Genomic DNA, 6,505 nt, shown 5'->3' on the forward strand with positions numbered 1-6,505 from the left:
CTTAGACAGGAGAGGAACAGCATGCCTCTTCTGCCCACCAGTTTTATTAAGGGTCCCAGGGAAGTTTCCAGAGGCTCTTGCCCAGATCCAACTCTTAACTTGTGACGGACAGCAGGTTGCTATCAGATTTCAAGTCCATATTGCCATGACCATTTTAGGTCACTGTGACCCATGCTGACCTAGTCTAATTGGAACTTATTCTTACTGATTTTATGGTTAGGGGGAATTATCCTTATCTCCCTGAGATTCTGGGATCTGGTCTCTGTAAGGGTCACAAAATTCTCCTCCTTCAGTGTAGCTTGTGTTCTTATCAGCATTTCTGACCTGCATTTCTCCTTCAGATAGCAGGTAATTTGCTGAGGAAAGTAACATATCCTGTCAATCTAAGTCAGGAAGGGCCACAGGTAAATTGCTTCTTAGAAAAGAAAGTGTGTGGAAATCAGCACAGTGAGCTCAGCTTGTAGAATTATTCCCTTAACCCAGTGTTCCAGTCATATACACTATCTGTCTCTTATCAAAAGTACTATATGTCTCAAGATTCAGAGGATTAAGAATAAATGGTTAATTTATGTCTGCCACCAATCCTACCAAAACATGAATGAAAATTAATAAAAATCAAAACTAGGTTATTTTAGGTATTGAGAATTTTTTTTCCCCTGGAGCACAGGTGACCTAATATCTAAGCCATTATTCCACCCTGATTTTCCTTCAGTAGTACCTCAAACATGTCCTTATATCTTTATGCAACTTGAAAACTTGATCTATTTTATATGAGATGTTAGTTTCTAGGGAGAAGGAAGTTGTGGCTACAGATGGGCAATGGGTAGGTGGAAGTCTAGCTGTTATTATAAGTTATCATATTTCACTGTAGTATGAATCTTTGCTTCTATTCATTTTCACCTACACAAAATTTTGTGAAAGCTATGACTGGCTATCTTATCTATCCATCATTCAATTGCTTAGCCCACTGCTACGTAAATATTTTTTTTTTAATAAAGAAAGTGACTGCCTCTAATATTCAAAAAGTAAATGCAAACATTTTGGTGATATACATTTACAGAAAATAAAAAGCAGCACTTACAACTACACTAAGGTAACTGATTGTGCGGGATTTTTAAATGTGGGTGAGTTATACAAACTTTCCTTGGAGGGAACTGGGGGAGATTAAAAACTTTTATTCAGTGAACATCTGTCATTGAACTAGTATCATCTCTTATCTTTTGTTAAAACCCGATTCCTTTGAACTTCTTGTTCATATTTGAATGCAAAGTTAAGTAGTTTGTGTAGTGCAGTGTTCATTATGACCAGGGTTCATACAATCATTTGTGGTTCTGATTCACATGGTATCAAAAACAAGATAGAGTCTGTGGCAGTGGCTCAGTGATAGAGCACTTTCCTGGCACACGTGAAGCACTGGGTTTGATCCTCAGCACCACATAAAAATAAAAGGTATATAAAACAACCCAAGACATTAGCTTCTTATTGACATATGAAACTTCATACTAAAATGCATATGAGTTTGTGAATTTTGCAGCAGCCTAATATCAGACAATGGTAACAAGCATAGGGTCCTTTGAGTAGTTTAATTTCTAAAGCCAGAAGGGAATATAAAAGACACAGATAGAATTATTCCCTCAAAAAGTTACATGTTTATAGAATTGAACAAGGTAAAGATGATGAAACACAGCTAATGGGAGAAGTTGAAAAGCTGTGCTTGGAAACTCACTTTACAAACCTGCAATTGAGTGGGTAGGGAAGTTAACACATTTACCCATGGCTGAGTACCTGGATCTTTGATCTGTGGGTAGATGCCTGAATGTGAAAACAGAGACAATTGAGTTGCCTTTGCTAAGGTGACAATCCGAGACATCACTAGTTCCCGGAGCACAACAGAATGAGTGGGCCAGTACATCCTTCCCTATCCTGACAAAAATAAATGCAATAAGCCAGGAACAAAATGAATTTATCAAAAGATATCAAATACATATTTTTGTTAGGACCACAAGAGTATATTAACTCATTCTTTGTAACTGCCATGATGTGTTCAGTGTTGTAACATATCATTGGTATGATGACAACCACAGCATGTCATCATACCAATGATATCCTTACCTTTAAGGGTCTAGAAGAAATTGAAGTACTGCAGACTCTGGAAACACCATCTCTCTAGTTTTGGCTGAAAAATTAATTCCCAGAAGATTCAAGCCTCAAATCAATGGGAAAAATTCCTGTAAATATGTTATGTATATTGAAATATACCTAAAGTACTTTAGATCCAGCTTACTACAGCTGCAAGAAAGAAGTAAGTCTTCCCTTCCCAGAAATGAGCAGGCTCTAAACTCTATTGAGTCATTGACTTTTATAAAGTATATATTCAGAATTTAGGGTCTTCATGATATATTTATTTATTTATAATTATTTTCAAGTTTAAATAAGGACCAAACTAAGTCAGACCCTAGAAAATATTAAATAAATGGTTAAACAAGAACTGTATCTCAGATCACAAAATGCTTGTTAGATTGGATGTCATGTAGCTGAATGTAATCTACATATGGCATATTACGTAAGAAAATCTTCTCTCAATGTTTAAAATTTTGTTTCTTAATTAAGACTGTGAAGCAAGAACCTGCAAAATTGGAAAACGATCTTTGCTAGTTACTTTTCTGACAGAGGATTAATATCTAGAATATATAAAGAACTAAAAAATCTTAACACCAACCCCCCCCCAATTAATCAGATTAAAAAATGGGCAAATGAATTAAACAGATACTTCTCAAAAGAAGAAGTACAAATAGCCAACAAATAGATGGAAAAATATTCAACATAAACAACAATTAGGGAAATGCATATTAAAATTATACTGAGATTTCTACATCAGTTAGAATGGCAGTGATCAAGAATAAAATACTGGGTGTGGAGTGGGTGTGGAGAAAAAGGAACAATTTTATACTGTAGGTAGGATTGTAAATTATTAAGGCCACTGTGGAAATTAGTATGGACGGCCCTCAAAGGACAAGGCTTGGAACCACAAGCTATCCCACTTGTCCATATTTATCCTAAAAAAAATTTAAAATCAGTATACATGTTCATAGCAGCACAATTCATAATAGTCCAACTATGGAACCATCAGTGGATAAATGCATAAAGAGAATTTGGAATATATACACAATAAAGTTTTGTTCAGCCATAAAGAAAAATGAAATTGCGTCTTTTGTAGACTTGGATTGAACTTGAGATCATTATACTAAGAGAAATAAGCCAAATTTATGCTTGTCTTATTTCAAACTGCACACACAAATATGTAACAACAAATCCCATCATTATGTACAAGTATAATGCACCAACAAAAAAGTGGAAAGGCTCCGCTCCCTGCAGAAGTCCAGGCCTGGGAGAAGCTCAGAGAGCCTGGTGCCTGAGCTTTGTTGGAACTCTCAGTTGGTCAGGCCAGAGTGGGCCCCAGGAGGACATGAACAGGGTCAGATCAAGATGGTAGTGCAGGTAGTACAGGCGGTACAAGTGGTTCATCTGGAGTCTGATGCTTTCCTAGTTTGTCTCAACCATGCTCGGAGAACAGAAAAGGAGGAGATGATGAGGCTGTGTATAGGGGAGTTGAATGATGACACAGAGTGATTCCAAATTTGCATATACCAGAATAGAAATGTGCACAATTACTGAACAGATTGACACGGTCAGAATTGTTCATATTCATTCTGTCATCATCTTGTGGTGTTCTGATGAAAGGCAGGACCGAGTAGAAATTTCTCCAGAGCAGCTTTCTGTGGCCTCAACACAGACAGAGACGTTGGCTGAATTAACAGGTCACCCCAGGGGAGTTGTGGGCTGGTATCATTCCCATCCTCATATAACTGTTTGGCCTTCACATTTTGATGTTCACACAAAAGCCATGTACCAGATGATGGATCAAGGTTTTGTAGTACTTATTTTTTCCTGTTTCTCAGAGGATAAAAACACAAAGACTGTGTAGGTACTCAACACTTGCTTCTAATCCATACAGGCCCCCAAAAGCTCACAGTATGAGAGAATGGAAATTCCAATCCACATTGTATGTCACCATTGGGAAACTATGCCTTGGATCAGCAGTGGAGCTGCTCAAGATCCCATGCTAGGAGGAACAGGATACCTATAGGAGGATCACAGCCTTCCACTTCTGGACACAGTAATCAAGATCCATAATGATTCAGTGTTCACCAAGAATCTGTGCAGTCAGATGTCAGCAGTTAGTGGGCCTCTCCTCCAGTAGCTGGAGGACCGATTGGAGCTAAAACAACAGCATCTGCAGGAGTTGCAACAAGAAAAAGAAAAACTTAAGCAAGAATTTTATTCCCTGGAATAAAGAAAGAGACAAAATGGGGACAGATGAAAACATTTAGTGTAAAATTAATTAAGCTAAATCAATTTTGATGAAGATAATGTTTAGAGGACTCACATTACCTGACTTTGACCTACTATAAAGCTGCAGTAATCAAGATGTTAAAGTATTGACAGAGGGATACACACAAAGAACAATGGAACAGAAGAGAACTCAGAAATAGACCCATATAAATATGCCAAACTAATTTTACAAACATTGAAAAAGACAATGAAGTAATCAAGCTGAAGCAATTGAATACACACTTAAAAAAAAGAACCTCAACCTAAATCTCACTAAAAGTTTCTATAAAAGTTCAAAATGAATCATAGATTTAAATACAAGATGTAAAGCTACAAAGCTTGTAGAAAAAAAAACACAGGATAAAAATCTTCAGGAGACCAATTCTTGAACTTCACTCCAAAAGTGCAATCTGTAAGAGAAAAAATTTCTATATTAAGCCTCATCAAAATTAAAAAGTTTGATTCTATAAGAAAAAAATTTAAGAATAAAATACAAGCTACAGATTGAGAGAAATTATTTGCAAACCATATAATATCTGATCAATATGGAGTATTGCACTCAAAACTCAACAGTAAAAAAAAACACAGTCCAATTAGAAAATGAGCAAAAGATAAAAATAAACATTTGATTGAAGAGGATATATGGATGGCAAATAATCACATGAAAAGGTGTTGAACTTCATAAATCATCGGTTAATGCAAATTAAAACCAAGATGATATATGACTTAGACACTTTTTAGAATGGTTAAAGGAAAGTGGTGTTGAAGATACAAACTATACTTCTTATATATTCATGATAGGAATATTAAAATGGTATAGCCACTCTGGAAAAGAGATTGAAAATTTCTTATTAAGTTAAACATGTACTTACCATACAAACAAGCAATTGTCTCCTAAGACATTTATCCCAGAGAAATGTTGGTACAAAAATTCATAAGACAATTTTCATAGCAACTGTATTAATAACAGCCCCAAACTGGAAACAACTCTGATGTCCTGCAATGAGCAAACAGTTAAACAAATCTTCCACATCGTGAAATACTACTCTGTAATGAAATGAACAATAACTTAAACGGACCTAAGGGGTATTATGTGTGGTGAATGACAAAAAATAATGAATATCAAAAGTTCATATACTGTACAATAGTATTCATATAACATTCTTGAAATGACAGAATTATAGAATGAACAGATTAATGGTTTTCAGGGACTAGATGGGGTATGGCATGTGTATTACTATACGTAGATGGCACAAGGAGTTCCTGTGTGCTGATGGAATAGTTTTGTATCTTGATTGTGGTATTGAGTACATAAATCTATACTGTTGCCAGTTGGCCAGACTGGCAAGATGAACTGGGTTCAAAGGAGTTGGCTATCAATAACTAAGAAAATGGTGAAAAAAACACGCAGCACACAAACATGAGTTTTTAAGAATGAGGGCAGGATGGCTCGGTGACCCAAATGGTCAGCTCCATGGTGGGCAGCCCTGGAAAGAGCAAGAGAGCAAGCACATTTGGATTCCCTCTATGTGGGGGGAAGAAGACATTTGATAGAATATTTCAACCAAATAAAGCAAGGAGTAGGGTTCCGAAGGGTGGAGTCTTGGTTGGTGATGTCTTGTGGTCAGAGGATTGGTTAACATCTTGGCAAGTCACACCCATCTCAGGTGCTGTGTGGGATCACAGGGAGAGTGAGACGAAACATCTGCATTGCACAGCCCAATCAGCGAGCAACACCAGACCAGTGCCCTCATATGCTCAAATGTGCATAGCTCACACCCAGCCCACGGATGGCTCTCAACACTATACCTGTGCTAAAATTATATAGACCTTACACACATGAATTATGTAAAATCTGATGAAACTTAATAAAATCTCTAGTCTACTTAGCAGTAGAATAGATATGGAAACAGAAAAAATAAATAAAAGGTCCTATCAAAAAAATGCTTTTTTCTTCATCACTTTTGTAAGACTTTAGTGAGATACTACTTACATATGATATCATTTTATTAAAAGATAAATCAAAAAATCGTTTCTTTTTTTTAAGTGTTAGGGTCTCATTATGTTGCCCAGGCTGACCCAGAACTCCTGTGCTCAAGTGATCCTCCTGCCT

General features: G+C 36.5%; 1 pseudogene; it reads left to right on the forward strand.

Annotated features, from left to right (window-relative positions):
• Window positions 1-3,486: 3,486 nt before the first annotated feature.
• On the forward strand, window positions 3,487-4,354 carry LOC143408783 (lys-63-specific deubiquitinase BRCC36 pseudogene; annotated as a pseudogene).
• The last annotated feature ends 2,151 nt before the right edge of the window (window positions 4,355-6,505 follow it).

The sequence above is a fragment of the Callospermophilus lateralis genome, chromosome 10, assembly GCF_048772815.1.
Source record: "Callospermophilus lateralis isolate mCalLat2 chromosome 10, mCalLat2.hap1, whole genome shotgun sequence".
Classification (NCBI taxonomy): Eukaryota; Metazoa; Chordata; class Mammalia; order Rodentia; family Sciuridae; genus Callospermophilus; species Callospermophilus lateralis.